Consider the following 19,082-nt stretch of genomic DNA (forward strand, 5'->3'; position numbering starts at 1 on the left):
CTGTATAAGTGGGCCAGCATAGCCGACCCCCATGCAAAGCGGCAACCCTGCATCACCATGTCCTCCATAACTAACCCCCATCCCACTGCCAGTCCCTTTGACCTACAGTCGGAACATAAGAAACCACCTATAAACCCTGCCAGCACTGATGGTAGGGGAGCGTAATCCAAATCTAAGAACTCCTGCCAGGGGATCTCGTATCTGCAAACTGTGTCATCCTGTAGAATCCGATGAAGTGCCTCAGTACCACCCTCCTCAGTCTGCTCATAGGATAATAATGCCCCTACCACAGGAATCTGCAGAATCCGGTAGCAATCCTCAGGTGTGACTGTGACCTCACTTGTCGCCAAATGAAAGGTGTTCGTATCACTATGCCACCTCTCAGCTAATGTTGTTAATAAACCCCGGTTCATAATAAACCAAGCCATCTCTAACAACGAGGACAAGCCACACCTCTCAATAATATCTCTATCAGCCTATGTCAATCATGGTATCAAAGACCACGGTCTTGGAAATTGCTCTCACGATTGAACCACCCCAATGTGCTCCTGTCACACAGCAAAACAAGTCCAATATCAGTTTCCTCATAAAAAACATAGATATCAAAATCCAATTCATATCAAAACTTGAAACTTTGAAAATCTAATTAAGTTCCACATCATATCAATCCATTTTCATGTCAAATCATATCAGTTTGTAACACAACTCAAGTTTCACATTCATATCAACTTGTAACACAAATCAAGTTTCACAATCATATCAACTTGTAAAACAACTCAAGTTTCACATCCATATCAGCTTGTAAAACAACTCAAGTTCCACAATCATTGCAGCTTGTAAAACAACTCAAGTTCCACATAAATATCAACTTGAAACAATTCATATCAAATCAAGTTCATATCCACCATCCCTATCAAAAACCACATCATATCAAATTAGCATCAAATCAATATCAACTTGAAACATTGCAAATCAAATCAAGTTATATCTGAACTCCTATTGGACAAACTTATCGAAACAATGACAGCAGGCACGCAGACTGACAATTTGCACCTATCTCGGTAGAACTGGCATCAACCTACCAATTTTCTTCATCCAAAAATCACACTTTACCAAAAATTTTCCTTATGTGCTAAACAATCTTGTCTACATGCTAAACTGCTTACTATGTGTTACCCTGTCCTCGCAAAGCACTACCCAATCCACCCTATGCGCTAGCTAGCATCTACGCGCTAACCTATCCTATTTCTGTGCCACCTAACCTACCCCAAGCGCTACAACTACACTATGTGCTATCCTACCTAGCTCCTACGCTATAACCCTTCCCCGCTGCACTAGGGTATACCTACGCGCTACCTAGGCCTACCCGTGCGACCCCCTAGAAACCCTATGCGCTAGGTATCTCCTACACACTACCCATTTTTCCCTCTGCGCTACTTTGTGATCGCAGTGTGCTAACCTAATCCTAAGTGCTACCCTAATTTACCACTGCGCTACCCTAAACTTTTCGGATGCTACCTATTTTATTAAAACCTACGCGCTACGAAACCTATCGTATGCACTACGCTTTGACCCTGACGCGCTAAACCGACAAATCCGCGTGACAAAATTGAAAACATGATAAAAAATGACAAAATAAAAAATCCAAAAGGGGTCAAAAAGGTTGACTTACTCGTGGTCCATACGCGACGGGCCTCCGATACCTCTGAACGCACTCGAATCGATGAGAAGCATAAGGAACCAACACGTTGACTTCTCTCCAAAAATCACTTTCTCCAAGGTCAACAAGCACACATGAGACAAAAAGAGATCACTTTTTCCCTTTTATAGGGTAAATCAAAATTAGGGTTACATGGAGGGACGCGTAAATTGCTCGCGGTGTCTCCTACAACCCTACCAAATATCAATATTGGGAAATGAATCAAATTACCACATTCAACATAGACAAAATTTTACAATGCAATGAAATTTATCAAATTTATCTAAATCAAATCAAATTTTCAAAATTTTTGATTCATCTCCCAAGGGGGCATTATCAACATCGTTTATCAAATCTGGGGCATGACATGAAAATCTCAAAATGACATAAAAATTGATCATAACTAAATCATGACGACACATCATTTTCTTTGAATCAACATGTGCACACACGTCACTTCAAAGAGGGGCAAAATGTAGACGTATAAAAATGACTGTATTCTTAAATGAATATTTAATGTTCATTTTATCCCCATTCCTCCATTTAGTTAAATTTAATTTAACTAAATCACCCACATTCTTCTATTTAAATAAATAAATTATTCAATTTATTTAGTTAAATTCACTAAATCCCTTTGCATCATTTAATTAAATAAATCATTGTATTTAATTAAAACCTTTTTTCTTACTTTTAATTAAATTTACATTTAATTAATAGTTTATCTCAAATTGAATAAATCTAATTCCCAAATTGCAACCAATTGAAATAAATTAATTTTATTTTAATTAAATTCTATTTTCCCCACCCACTTGCATTTTCCTACATCTCCCATTTGCATCCTAAACCCTATTCTTAATTTCTTCTAGAATCCATCTAATCCTAATCAATTAGCCCAAACCCATCCATTATCCCTTTTCCCTAAATTTGAGGAGGTCACTTCTCAAATTTGGAGTAAAGTCTTCTAAAAGTATTAAAGCCTTTATCCATTCAACAAGCTACCCCCAAATTTGGAAGGACTCTTACAAATTTGTCCCCAAAGTCTTCAAACCATTAATGGTTAACTAACCCTTACTGGCATGGTTAGAGACTTTTTGACTAACTTAATCCTCATCTAACCCAGGGGTCTCATCAAGCATTCATTGCTTTGACCATGGTTATCCTTTTAACCTTTGCACAAGAGTTTACCCCTTGGATAAAATCTTTATCCATTGGATAACCCTAACCTAACCTTAACCCTTACCTCCTAAGGTAGCCATAAGGTCTTCTCAAGCATTTAATGCTTCTTTCATCTCCTCTCAACCAGTCTTATGTTGACAATTGTCACCATTTCATTGTTGAAAATTGTAAACATGGATTGATAACTTTCAATCCTGACCCTTGATCAACTCCTTCAATCTTGACCATCCATTGCCCTATTTTCACTATAAATAGAGCTCTCATTCCTCCACTTTAAGATCCAAACAAGCTTTTAGTATCTCATTTATGCTCAAATTTATCAATACATATAGCTTCTCTTTGTAATAGGAATTAATCTAATAAGCACTTTAGACTATTTCCTTTATCATTAGCTTAAACCACGAACTAGTATATCATGTTAGGATAGTATTGCTACTAATCATGTCATCTTATAATCTAGTTTATTGCATTTGTAGAATCATGCATAGATAGGATGCATTTCATAATTAAATCAATCATAAGCATCCCTCGTTCTTGCATTCCTCATCCCTAAGCCACTTTGTTCAGTGATCTGAGAGCAAAGGCATTGGCTTGAGGGACCTTGTGAGATAGAGAACCATGGAACCAACCTTGGGAAGTTGAGTCATTCTTCATGACTCCATAACTTGCACCAAGAAGTCTCGTGGGTGTGTGAACAAGCCTCTTTGAGACCGTATTTTCACTTTTTAAGTTTCATTGGCCCATTTTTCCCGCACACAGTATCCACCTAGGTGTTTGATCTGTGAGAGATAATTTATTGCTTTGATTTTCAGTTTTTCATTTTTGTGATTTTTAGGGATTTTTTTTAGACTTTTTATGATTTTTGTTTTGAATTTTTCCACAACAGTATGATTTTTTTGGATTCTGAGAGTTATTTTTATTTTTATTTTATTTTGAAAGATTTTTTATGTTTTATTTGGATTTTTCTGTTATTTCAGATTACAAGCAAGATGTATTTGTTTGCCCCTAGTGTCTAGCAAGAAAAGGAATATTACAAATGGATGAATTAATTGTTGAGGTGGAGATGGATATGATAAAGATGGAGGTAGCTTATTATGGAATTAGAGGTGAGTTGGTTTCCAATGACTATCTCATGATGGATAACATGTTTCCAAGCTAAGGGATTTGACAGTGTAAGGCAATGGTATGGTGCATTGAATAACAAGTGGCCCACATGAAGGGACATGTCAAGAGCTTTTTGAAACTGTGTTTTTGCATTATTTTTCTTGGTTTTGATCAAGACCAAGGGATGAAATTGGATAGGATGGAGATAGGATATGAATAGGAGAAGCAAGATCAAGAGTGATAATGGATGATGAAAGTAAGAAATGAACAAGATAAGGGACATGGACTAGAGGGTATGGATAAGGTGAAGAAAAGAGGATGCCTGATGCTTATGGAGATCCTTAGCTTTGTCGAGATCAAAGATAGAAAAACAAGATGGATGTAGATAGGGTGATGGATAGTGAATGAAGGATAATGGAAGATGTGGTAGTAATGATAGAGAAGATGAAACTTGCTCCCAAGTATAGAGGCCTCCATTTGAAAAAGGGTGATGTGTGAAATCTTTAGAACATATAGCGCCATCCGAATAAGTGTTCTTGAACATTTCAAATATAGAGACCCTATCCACACTTAGAACCTTCTAGAAATTCAACCAAACATATCTAGTGACTAGGAAGCATACTCAAAAGGGAAGAAGAATCCAAAAATAGATCAAGGTACTTAGTCTTTGATTACCCATGTGCGTTTAAGTGGGTTTATTCCAACTCATATGACCATTGTAATCCCTAGAATCCATCATGACTAGCTACGTGAATTATCTTGACTTCAAAAGCATCCTGGATAGAGCCTCGTTGCTAGAGAGCGTCCATAGCCCCGACGAGGTTATCATTGTAATATCATGAATGTTGTTCCATCACCAGCCAAGCATCCATAGCCCCGATGGAGTTACTCACATGTTCCCAAAGCCAAGCATTTTGATATTCCATTTCATTGCATTTTCGCTTTTCTTTTCTTAGTATTTATTTTCTTGCTCATGCTTTTGTTTTAATCTTTTGGTATTGCTTTTTCTCCTATCATTGATTCGTTTGTGCATTGGCTCGTAAGAAATGGAGCTCACTTGGGTTAGAGAATTACAATGGCATTGAAGCAAGATTTTAGATTTTTTACTGGCCACATCTTCACCTAAGAAACCACAATGACTTGGAGCTATTGATTAAGTGCGTGAGATATAGTAATCAAAAGATGTCAGTATCAAGATACAACAAGTGATTCTCTTCCAAGTTGAGTATAAATCCCAGCCAAAAGATAGTGTTAAAGAGGAACAAATTTAGATTCTGAAGTGTTTTATGAATATATATCTAGGAAATGGACTAAACATAAGATTGAGCATGGGCGAGCATGTGACAAAATGACACAAACACATATTTCATAGATGAAGGGTTTGTGAAAGGATTGAATGAGAGGGATGGAAGGATGGAAAATAGGTGTTGGATAATAGATAGGATGTTGGAATATTTACGCAAGGATAGATGAAAATGTTTTCAAGATTAATGTTGGTACACACCTTGAGGGGTGGTGGAGTGATGAAGGACAAGTGGATTATGGATTTTGAGATTTTAATGGAGAAGTGGATGTAGAATTTGGGACATAAGGACCCAAAATGGATGAAGAAAGAATAAATTTAGAAAGTGGGAGATGTGTAGATGGAAAATTGAAGGAATCTTTTGGATTAACAAGCCTAGATGCTAATTTTATTTTTTTCTTTGGGATAAAATGTTTTTATGAGAATCCACATTGATTTTTATTTTCCTTTTCTTTTTGGTTCTTTGGAATAGATTGCTTCTATGAGAAATTTAGGAATCCACATAGTATTTTATTTTTATTTTTTCTTAATGGGCATTTATAGCCTTTTGGATATTGCTTTTTTCTTTTGGATCAAATTTTTCTTTGATTTAACATGTCTTTTAGATTGGACATGTTGATCTTTGGATGTATGTGGATTTTTCAACTTATGGAGTTTATGTCGGGCATCTGAATTTCTTCTAAAGGGAATGAGATTCATGGATGAATAGGAATAATATGGAGATCTTTTGGATGGTTTGATGTAGGTAGATGGTTGGAAGGTACTCAAAGATGTATACCTTTTCCGATGTTGATTTATGACAAGGTAATTGGATTGTGAGCTAGGGGTCATCTGTATAGTGAATAGAGAGACGTAGGGCCCTAATATGGATGAAAGGGAGGAAGGATTTGATTTTGGAATAAAAGGACCCAAAATAGATTTGGAGGATGAAGGGGGATGTTTATGTTGGGATTTGGAAGAAGGGATGTGGGATTTAGCAAGGACACCAACATTTTGAGAGTGATCTATGTAACCAAGGCCATGATAATTGAGATTAGCTTTGATTTGAAGGGGTTCTAATATACCTTGTTCATGTAGGCCTAACCATTTGCCTTGGTAATGCATGTTTTGACAAATATTTTTAGTAATGGGATACTTGTTGCTTTTAAAAAAAAATGCAAGTCTATTTTAAGGAGGATATGATATGGAAGGAATGACATGATCATGAAGTAGAATAGATCTAATGAAACTAGAGGAACCCATTTGATAGGTAAGTGGTTCATGAATAACTTTGATAGGTGTGATGGGATCTTATGGAACATTAGGATTATGAGTGGTATTAGGACAAGGAGACGAAGGGATACTTTGATCTTGACTTGGAAGAGGACCATTGGAGTTTGTGTTTTGCTCTTGATTTGGAATTGGACCATTAGAAGGGACAAAAGGGATATCATGATCTTATGTAGGAGGTGGGTAATGAAGGGGACTTGGAAGGACACTTTGCTCTTGAGATGGAAAGGGATCATCTTGGATGGAATAAAAAAGGATGAGAGGATCTTTGTAAGAATCTTGAACAAAAATTGGATTGGATTGGAGAGTCATGGTATCTTGGTCTTGATTCATGCTAGGACTCATTTATTCTGACTTTGGATTATCCTCTTGACATGGGTTAGGAATCTGGATATGTATGGACTTTTGTAGGTGACCCCAAGATTACTTGATTAAGCACCAATTTTTTTGCTAGCCTAATGATGATTGGGACAGATGAGAAATGACAGACTAGCAAAATCAAAGGACTAGATTGAGGACACTATGAAAGAGATATTGAGGATTGTTTTGACCCAAATTGATACTATGAATGATGATACCCTATACTAGACTAATGATCAAGGGCACATAGATTGTTCGGAGATTGATTAATAAAGGAGGATCTTTTAGGTTCAAAAAAATTCTAAGCAAATGTTGGGACCCAGTTCTAAGACAATGCAGGTGCAAAATGAGGACTATGAAGGATAATGCAACCTATGGGGACCTATGGACTTGGACAAAATTCTAATCGCAAAGACATGAATAGGACAATGTGATGTTTAAGTTTGATCAAAATTGTGATTGTGAGATTTTTTTTTGCAGTTTGTTGTTGACCAAGTTTGTTGTTTTTGTGACTTTACTTGAGTTTCTGATGTTTTTGGTCAAGTAATGAATTTAAAGCACTCAGAAGACAATACAAACAGTATGAACAGTGTGTTTATTTTGGACAAACTCTGACAATGAGAGTCACGCGTGAAATGGCCTAGGTTGGCCCAAGATGAGACTGACTCTTACCAGTTTAGCACATCAGAAGATTTGCAAACAAGTTGAAAATAATTACAAGCTTACTCAAGATACAATAGAAACCATCCAATGTGACCTCTACAATAAAATACGTCAAGCAAGATAGACAGATAGAGATTTTGGTAGCTTTGGCTCCCCTGCCACAACACTCACTTCTCAGACATATCAGATTCTCTTACCTTGAAGATCTGAAGATCTTATAACCAAGGGATCCTTGTCTCATCTTGAAGGGTACATGAGAGGTAGCTATAGGTTATGATCCACACTCCTTGAACTATTAGATGTAAGGATTTTGGCCACTATGAACAAGGTTTCTAGTTTGATTCTACGGTTGCCAGCACTCTACATGCGTCAAGATAACTGTACTCGGTATTTGAAACCCTTTTTTTGGATTAGCAAGAATGGTAGGAGCTAATATTGGTGGGATATGACTTTCATCGCACCCTATTTTATATAGCGGACTGGAATAGGACTGCTTGGGTCATTCCCTCTCACCTGGCCTTAAGGGTTTCTCGGGTGGTAGGCCCTTTAAAGGTTACATAAAAAAGACTAATGCTCCAGACATGGTAGAAAGTTGTTAATTTTAAGCCCAAATTGAAGTGTTATTTAATCTAGGAAAATGAAAACACGCTCCTAATTACCCCTGCAAATAAAAATATTAGTAGTTTGCTTGTTTGATTAAGCCTTGGATTGATCAGAACATCTCTGTCATCCTTATCACATTCTGTAGAAAGATCATTAGCAGCACAAAAAACTTAAAAAAAATAGAGAACTATAAAATAGAACAGAGACAAAAGAGATTTAAAGTTACCAGTCGAATGCAAAAATCTACTAACACAAAAATCTAATAACATGAAAATCTGATAACACAATAATCTGATAACACGAAAAATCTGATAATACGAAAATTTGATAACATGAATGCAAAAACACAATAACACGAATGCAAAAATCTGATAACACGAATATGAAAAATCTAATAACATGAATGCAAAAATATGATAACATGAACGCGAAAACATGATAATACGAATGCGAAAAACTGATAACACGCATATGAAAATATGATAACACAAAAATCTGTTAACACGAATGCAAAAACCTGATAACATGAATGCAAAAACATGATAACACGATTGTCAAAATTTGATAACATGAATGCGAAAATTCGATAACATGAATGCAAAAATCTAATAACTTGAATGCGAAAATATAGGGATGAATGTGAAACGCCATACTATGCATCTACAAAAACATAGAAAACAAAAGAAAGTTTAGTTTTTGTTAGTTCACGTCAGGTTCACCATTTGTATTATGAGATTTTCATGCATAATTAACTAGAATAAATGAGTAAACCACCAATATTCAATCCTAATTAGCTAATCCATAATAACAATAGAATGTAATCAAATCAATAAAAACAAAAGATAATTTAATTAAGACTCCCTTTGCTGATTCAAATCACAGCTTCCATTGCTCTTCTCCAATATTGAGGCTATTTGTCTCTTAGCGTTACATTGGGATTCTTGCATAAAAATGACACAATAATTTTGAAGATAGTGGTTATTGAAATTGGAGAATTGAGCTGAATTTTTAGATTTTGAATGAGAGAAATGGACGGTTGAGATGCATTTGAGAATAGAATCGATTCAATGTATGTGATTGCTTGAGATAGAATTGATTGAGAGACAAACTCATTTGATTGATAAGTTAACTGGGTTGACTGATCAGATAACTAGATTGATTGATCAAATGATTGAATAGATTGATTAGTTGATTGAGTTGATTGGTTGAATAGTTAATTAATTTGATTGATCTATTACAAAAAGTTGATTTGGAGTTTAAAAATTGATTGAGGAGTTAACTCATTAGTGTTGGGAGTGGTTGTTGTTGCACCAAAAGATTGACCTATCAATGCCCGATACAACCAATAGACTTATAGAATCCATAGGAGGCAGTTAAGCCATGTCGCAAACACACCGCTTTTACTGCACAAAGACCAAAGGCCACACCTTGCAACAATCCCCCCTCAGCACAAGCAAGGTTTGAACCTGTGACCCAGCTTTGATACCATTTGTTGGGAGTGGTTGTCGTTGCACCAAAAGATCAACCTATCAATGACCGACACAACCACCAGAATTATAGAAACCACAGGAGGCTGTTAAGCCATGTTGCAAACACATTGCTTTTGTTGCATAGAGACCAAGGGCCACACCTTGCAACGATTAGTTGACTGAATTGATTGCCCTTTCACACGGAAAGTTAATGTCAGTTAAAAATTCAACATGTGTTGTAGGAATAAATGACATCATTTGTTGGGTTGGAGGAACCACCAACATTCTCATGAAAAAAGTTATCTGAATTAAGCTCCATATCATTAGTAAGTAAACCTTGGGAAGCCTTAATTTTATAACTTCTTCCCACGAAAATATTGTAAGTAGGACTAATGGTAACAAAACTCATGCACAAAGGAGGGAAATTTGAATGCACAAATTGAAGATTGTGATTAAACAATGCATTTTTTTGCAAAAGTGATTGATTAACCAATTAATTAAGCAATTTGAATTATGAATTTGAAAGATAAATGCCTCTAAATCATAGCATAACATGCCATAAATATCAGATCTGAAAATAAATTTGAAAAATTATGCAACCCACTAATGAATTTTAGAATTATAAATTAGGGTTTTTGAGAATTTAACCTCTAAATTTATGTAATTTAAATAGAAATCAGATCTATGAGTGCAAATTTGAATTTTAGAATGCATAAAAAATTATATATAAGATAAAGAATCCAAATTATGCAACCCACAAGTTCAAATTTAGAATTATAAATTAGGGTTTTTGAAAAATTGACCTCTAAATTTATGTAATTCAATTGAAATAAAACTTACGAGTGTAAATTTGAATTTGAAAGTGCATGCAAATCAGATATGAGATCACAAATTAAAAATTAAGTTGGGTTCACCAAAAATTATTGGTGTAAAATTATGGTTAAGGTTAAATTAAAATTATAAAACCTCTAAATGACCTAATTTACCAACACAGTAAGGAGGAGAGGAATCAATAGATCTAGCCTTGATAGATCTAGATTCTAATAAGATTCTAGACCTCCTTGGATAGGGGCTCTTTCCTCCTTAAATTGAATTGATTTGAATTATTAAATATTAGGGCAAAATAGTGTATTATTGAAGTATTTTGCTTAAAACAGTGAGTTACAGAGCCACAAACCTAGATATGAGTAGAAAAAGATGATTGGGATCTATTCCTAGTAGTTTGGCTTGATTTTTCGAGAACAGGTAGTATCAATTTACCATGATCCTCCAAATTTATCATAGTCGAAACTTGAACCTATTCATCTCTATTAATCTTGTCAATCCTCCTGAATGCAACTTTGTGCCTATTCTTGCACACAATGAAAATGAGAAACGTGTTGAGAATAGGGGTTTGCCTTAGGTCAAACACCAATTTTGAAATTAACCATGAAATTGAATTGAATATATAAATGAAGTACGGTAGTAAAATACTTTTATTTTGAGGGAAAGGTTGAAAATGAATGAAACACTACTGATATACCTTTAATGGAGTTTTGTTTGTCTTCACCAAGGAATTAGGGTTTCATGTAGATCATCTTCATAAAACATAGGACATGAATATCATCTCCAATGCTTGAATTTTGACTTCACTTCTGCTCCAATGCTTGATAGAAGACTAATTGCTTGCTCACTTGAATTTGCTAGAGTGTAATTGAGATCTTGAATTTGTTCGTTAGGTTTAAAATGAGAAGGGTAGACCTCCTTTTATACTTGCTTGTCAAAAATTGAATTAAAATTTTCAATCTTAGATGACACGTGATCTAATTTCTCGCTCTCAAAATGTGACTATTGAGAGGGGCCATTTTGGCGCCCAATTGAGGAGCCCGAGGTGTATATGCCCTGGTCATGATTAGGCCCAGACTGTGGGCACCATGGTCTTGTGTCCTAGTCCTTCAAGTCAGGGTTCCAGACAAGAGGGTCAAGCTGGAAAATAGGTGAAAATGTGACATGAATGAAGGTTGTGAGTAGAATCGGTGCTTCAGTCAAACCTTAGAGAATGGAACGTCAAGGTGAGGCCTAAGTGAGGACAAAATTGTAGGAGATTACAATTTAGGATGCTACAAGCATAATGTTGCTTGATACACTTAAATCAACTAGATAATTATGTATGTTAATCCCAAATATTATAATTGTCAACCAAAAAAGAGGTGTATCTACTTTATGTTTAAAGAATGACACATCTACATGAGTAACTCCACACCAACAAATATTATTGACCACTAATTTTAATCACATGTAATAAGAAATATTTTCCTTTATTTTCTATTAGTCTCACACCTACTAAGTTATAGCCAATTTTTTTTGTTGTAAATTATTTTTCATCTTAATGTGGAGGTTTCAATGTTTTACATATAATCTATTTGATCACTTGTTTACGTTGAGTTGAATAATTTCTTGCATTCAAATTAAGAAACATCCAATAGTTTCTAGGAGAAACATACATGTTGAATGGCTATTTCATTTTACTCCTAAAGGTGTAAGAATTTCCCCTTGCGAATTTTTTGATAGCTTGTACCTCCTATAGAGTTTCATTCACTTCATTATCCTCTTCCACATAAGAATTCGTGATGTTGAAAAGCTAATCTAATTTTGTTATTTTGAATTGCTCTCATATGTTTTTATATTGGGAAATATCTGCATATTATCTATGTCATTTGAGACAACATCCAATTCCAAAAAAATCTTAGGGGCAATCCTTTTATCAATGATCAACAATTGAAAAAAGTCAACACCATTTTTTAAAATTTAAATAACAAGATCAACCAAATTCTTGGTACTTTTATGTGGCCTATTAGTGTTGTCCATAAGAATGTCAATATCTTCATTGCTTGACCAAGTATTTAAAGGTTTAAATGATTTATTTTCAAGCTATATATTATTTCGTATTTACCATTATTTGTTGGTTTCGATTTTATGTTTTGTCTCTACATATTAGCCATTTCATTATCTTTTTTTCTTATTATTATCAATTAATAGTTGCTATGGGGCAACACCCTTTATATTAAAATAAACAAGAGTTACATAGATTATATTGTCATAGGCCTTTAGATATCTACCAACCAAAAAACTATTCTCTACAAGGCGTGAACACTACACTACCCTTCACCCATATCTATCTTATGCCTATAATACTGCCCATTACTATAAAATTGGGCATAATATTATGCATATAATAGAGAAATACCTAACTGATCCAAACATAAGTGAACATCTCATTTGAAGCAATATCCTTAGACCCATCATATTCTTTCACCCTCATTTTCCTTACTACGATTGCTCTGGCAATCACCAAAAATTCAACTCCACACTTTCCATGCGCCTCTAAAGCAACCACCTCTTCCACATCTCTAGTATCATTAGCCACCCATTCTTCACCAAGACCAATCCCCAATCATCTTCATCTTCCAAATACTATAATTATTTTCCAAGCTCCTCCTCTTCTTCATTCAACAACAACCCTTCTTTCCTCATATACCTCTTTACCCAACCCTTAGGGGTCTATGGGCTCATCTTGGCCACTTTCATGAGGAAATTGACACTCATCATCTTTTCATTCCATCTCTCCTCCAACAATTCTGGCTCTAATGTCTAGATGATGGGTTCTTTCTTGAGTTCCAACTGATTCCCTCATCTCATGTAGTAGTTCTGTGGTTTGGGAATTAAGAGATTCCCATTAATATTAGCTAGAGCCACATCTATTTCATTTAGAAAATCATGTATAAATATCATTTGGTATAGCTTCTTTTCCCTGGAGTTGCTTACACCCATAGAAATGAACATGGCTAAAAACATGGCCGATACATTTGAATTCACCCGATATTGATGATATGCTTTAATAAACTCCTCACCCATAAATTTTTTGGTGGCATGCAAGACCATAGGCTACCTTGTAGCCATCATGACAAGCATACGCTTGTCCATCAACATCCCTATGAATGCCATCTGCCTCTTTGTGTACTCCAAGAGAATCAGCGTGTCCATTCTTGCTTTAGCTCTTTGCTACACAACTATCCAAATTTTTATAATGCAAAATGAGCTTTGAGTTAATATGTTTTTCCTTTTAAAGCCTTTAGCCACCTTGCATCATGATAACCTTTTTGCCTCTATTGGATGTATTGTCCTTGAAGAGATATTAGCATCTCAAATTCCTCTCCTTTGATTGAAATTCCACATGCTCAAATCTTACTATCTTCTTACAAAAATATTTTCCAATCCTCATTTAGAATGGTATGACTGAGAATGATCCACAGTCATTTTGTAGCCTTTCCTATGAGAATCTACCAACACATGTCCTTTAGCACTTCTCAATCTTACTAATTTTTTTTTCATATTGTGATATGATTATCATTTCTATGTGCATCTATTTTAAATAAGGCCAAATAAGTTCAGTACAATCACCTCTCACATAAGGGTCATTAAAGCCATGTTGAACCTAATTGTCATCCAATGATTTTGATAATAATGGAAAGATAGTCCTAATGATCAAGGTGGCATTTCTGAATCAGCAATTGGCACCACTCCCACATACTTATTTGCCACTTATTGGGTCTCATGTTCCTCTACCGCTCACTTGGCCAACTCATCCGCCAGTCCATTACCTTATATGTATACATGGGTAATCTTGAATTATTGAAGTCATCCAATTAGTCTTTGAAGATCAGAGAAAGCCACTTAATTAAGCTTCCAGTTGGGTGCTTGGTCCTTCCTAATGGTGTTGATAGTTATAAGCAAATCCCCTTCTAAATGTATTCTCTCCACCCTCAACTCCTTACTCAATTCCAATCCTATTAGAGCAAATTTGAACTCTACTAAATTATTTGTGGCATTGCCAATATATTCTGGTTTCTCAGTCAATACTACTCCATGTTTATCCCTACGTATAAACCCTATTCTACTTGGTCCAGGGTTGCCTCTAGTAGCCCCATCAAAATTAATCTTCACCCAACCATCTTTAGGAACCTTCCATGTAGTGTTTTTTCTAATTTCCAGGACCTTTTTTGCAACATTTCCCCATGTAAGGGCAAAATTATAAGGCTAGGGAAGAGCTTCATCGATTCCTCAACCCAGTTTGTAAAGATGCTTTTCTTAAGAGGTAAGATTCTAGCTAGTGAATCAACCAATTCTACAACTCATGCCTCCATTTTTTTAATTAATACTTCTTCAGGCATAGTTGTATCCTTGAAAACCCTTTGATTTTGCTCTTTCCACAACCCCCATGTAATTGACAATAGAAGACATTATCATAGGCTACCAAACATCCCTTTATAATGTTTCTTAGGCCACATGATGAGTCATTCATTGAGAGTATAAGGAAATGGCCCGCTGAAATTCAATTTTGCTGTGAAATATTTCTAGCATGTTTCTGAATAATCACAAGTAAAGAGGATGTGATTATTGTGTGTGTGAAAAGTGGACCTGTATCTGTATCTGGAATACACAACACTTCAATTCAGTCATTAGATGCATGGTTAGTAAATCAATAATCAATGAATAATAAACCATTACAAAGCGACCCATTGCCTTCTAGTAGATATGAGTTTAGATTGCTCTTAGATTGCTAAGCTATCCAATGACTAGACAACACCTAAACAAAAGATTTTTAATGTATATGAGCATGAATATGAGCTAAATGGATGCAAGATTTAAGCTAGATATGCAATATTAATCTAACATGATTTAAATAATAAATGAGATAAATGATCTAAATATGTATGCAATAAATAATATATGAATATTTGAATGCACAAATATCAATGAACCTAGAGCAAAAATAGCATGATAACAACATATTGTCCAGGATCCTTTGAATGAGAGATGAGAGCCTGAATTTATAAAAAATTCATAAAGAAACCAAAACCTGAGATCAAATGATGATGAGCGGTCAAGATTTTTCAAGAGGAAGCACAATCTAGGTGAATTGATGTGATTGGATGCTTTTCTCAGTTTTAAAGGAAATTGAACTAAAATTAAGATAAAATCAGGAAAAAATTGATTTATTCTCTATTTCATTCAATTTTAATATTTAAATGTTTTAATTGCTTTCTTTGAGATTATCTATCAATTTTTAATTTATTTTTTCAAGATTATCGCCAATTGATTTCTTTTCTCAAATTTTAATTTTTTTTTTGGTCAATTAATTCCTTTTTTTATTTGTTTCCTTTTTTAAAGATTTGTGCTCATAATTTCCAATTCCTCTTTCTTGATTTGTTTCCTTTTTTGAGGATTTATGATAATTTTTATTTAATTTTCAAATTAATTCCTCTTTTTGATGATTTAATGGCAAATTGATTTATTTAATTAAATATGCTAGGATATTTAATAAAATAAATAAGATAATTGTTTAAAATGATTTACATGGAATGATTTAATTAATTAAATAAATATTTAATTAATATTAAGTGATTAATTTTTCCATGTGACATGATGATTTTAGAAATTAATTGTGTGGTCAAGATTTATTTAATTGCCTTTGGTTAGGACTTTGGTGACGTTGTCGAGATTAGGGGCTCATGGTTTAGATGACCATTTTTAGGGTATTACATTTGCCCCTCTTTGAAATAATGTGCGAGCAACGCGTTGGTTCAAAGAATAGTTGATGTCTAGGAGATACCAGTTCTGAACTTGATTGATCACGAATCAGATGAAGAGCGAGGTGTTTAGCTTGATGAAACTGAACAAAGTTGATTAAAGCGATACCGATCCTGAACTTGATTGAACTAGGAATGATAGAGAGCAAAGATACCAAACTTGAACTTGATTGATCAAGAAGCGAATCTTACTGATCTAGAACTTGATTGATCTAGGCACAGTGAGCGAAGAGAAAATCAATCTTGAACTTGATTGATCAAGATACGATGAGCAAAGATAAACTGTCCATCTTGATTTGATGCGATGAAACTAAACACCTTCTTAGATTGAGAGTGATCAAAGAAACTCTTTAAACCCTTGATTCAGTTTAAACGAATAATCAACTTGATGAAAAGCGATGAAACTGATTAACGTTAAGAGATTGATTCAGATGAAGAAAAATATCAGCTTGATATGAAGTGATGAAACTGATATGCCCCTAGAGATTGATTTGATTCAGATGATCGAGAAATCTCGACTTGATATAAAGTGATGAAGTTGAGATGCCCCTAGCGATAATAATTTGATTGATTTTCTTTAGTTGAAAAAGATTTTTGCTCGACTTTTGATGAAGATTTGAAAATTTTCTCGACATTGAAGATGTGAGGTCATAAGGTCACGAGTATGCCCCCTTGGGAGAAAAATCGAAATATAGCGAGGATTGCGCAGTGATTGTAGGCAAATTTTTTTTTGGAGCGATTATAAGTTATTTGAGCACAAAGATTAATGTTGAAGATTAAAATTAGAGTTAATGTGAGAATTAAATTGAGATTTAGCATTGATTAACAAGAAATTGAGCGCAAATTGAAGAAGAGAATGAGCAGTTGATGAAAGCGCTAAGTGGTCAACATCATGAAATTTCGATGAGAGAATTGACGTCAGATTTTGATTTCGATCTCGAAAATAGACTCAGGACAACCGATTTACGAGCTCTTTATTTGATTTCATCATACTTGGATTGATTGATTATGAGATGTTGTTCTATATGCTTTATTCTATATGTATGCATATCTTTTTAGCATGGATTTATGTAATGCAAATGATTATGGATGTCTATTTTTGTTTCTTTTTCATATAAGTAGATGAATGTGTAATGAGTAATGAGTAATGCAATTTTTTTCATTTTTATATGCAATAAGATGAATTTAAATGAATGATAGTGAATGTATGAATCTATGTAAAATGCTTATGTATGTAGCTACACATCTCAATACACAAGTACTCGATCAGAGAATTGGTGAGGAAGAGACCACTTAGCGCTTTCATCAACTGCTCATTCTCTTCTTCAATTTGCGCTCAATCTCTTGTGAATCAACGCTGAGTCTCAATTTTATTCCTCTGAATCACTTTTGTGCTCAAAAAACTTATAATCGCTCAAAATTTTTTTTGCCTACAATCACTGTGCAACCCTTGCTATCTTTCAATTTCGCTCCCGAGGGGGCATACTCGTGACCTTATGACCTCACATCTTCAATGTCGAGAAAATTTTCAAATCTTCATCAAAAGTCGAGCAAAAATCTTTTTCAACTAAAGAAAATCAATCAAATTCTTATCGCTAGGGGCATCTCAACTTCATCGCTTTATATCAAGTCAAGATTTCTCGATCATCTGAATCAAATCGATCTCTAGGGGCATATTAGTTTCATCGCTTCATATCAAGGTGATATTTGTCTTCGTCTGAATCAATCTCTTAACGTTAATCAGTTTCATCGCTTTTCATCAAGCTGATTATTCATTTAAACTCAATCAAGGGTTTAAAGAGTTTCTTTGATCACTCTCAATCTAAGCAGGTGTTCAGTTTCATCGCATCGAATCAAGATGGACAGTTTATCTTTGCTCATCATATCTTGATCAATCAATTTCAAGATTGATTTTATCTTCGCTCACTGTGTCTAGATCAATCAAGTTCTAGATCAGTAAGATCCGCTTCTTGATCAATCAAGTTCAAGTTCGGTATCTTTGCTCTATATTGTTCCTAGTTCAATCAAGTTTGGGACCGGTATCGCTTTAATCAACTTTGTTCAGTTTCATCAAGCTAAACACCTTGCTCTTCATCTAGTTCGTGATCAATCAAGTTCAAAATTGGTATCTCCTAGACATCAACTATTCTTTGAACCAACGCGCTGCTCGCACATTATTTCAAAGAGGGGCAAATGTAATACCCTAAAAATGGTCATCTAAACCATGAGCCCTTAATCTCGACAACGTCACCAAAGTCCTAACCAAAGACAATTAAATAAATCTCGAGCACATAATTAATTTCTAAAATCATCAATATCACATGGCAAAATTAATCACTCAATATTAATTAAATATTTATTTAATTAATTAAATCATTCCAAGTAAATCATTTTAAACAATTATCTTATTTATTTTATTAAATATCCTAGCATATTTAATTATATAAATCAATTTGCCATTAAATAATCAAAAAGAGGAATTAATTTAAAAAATAAATAAAAATTGCCATAAATCTTCAAAAAAGGAAACAAATCAAGAAAGAGGAATTGGAAATTATGAGCACAAATCTTCAAAAATGGAAATAAATCAAAAAAGGAATTAATTGACCAAAAAAGAATTAAAAATTTGAGAAAAGAAATCAATTGGAGATAATCTTGAAAAAAACAAATTAAAAATTGATAAATAATCTCAAAGAAAGCAATTAAAACAATTAAATATTAAAATTGAATGAAATAAAGAATAAAACAGTTTTTTCTTGATTTTATCTTAATTTTAGTTCAATTTCCTTTAAAAATGAGAAAAGCAT

The sequence above is a fragment of the Cryptomeria japonica genome, chromosome 5 (genome assembly GCF_030272615.1).
Source record: "Cryptomeria japonica chromosome 5, Sugi_1.0, whole genome shotgun sequence".
NCBI classification, from domain to species: domain Eukaryota; kingdom Viridiplantae; phylum Streptophyta; class Pinopsida; order Cupressales; family Cupressaceae; genus Cryptomeria; species Cryptomeria japonica.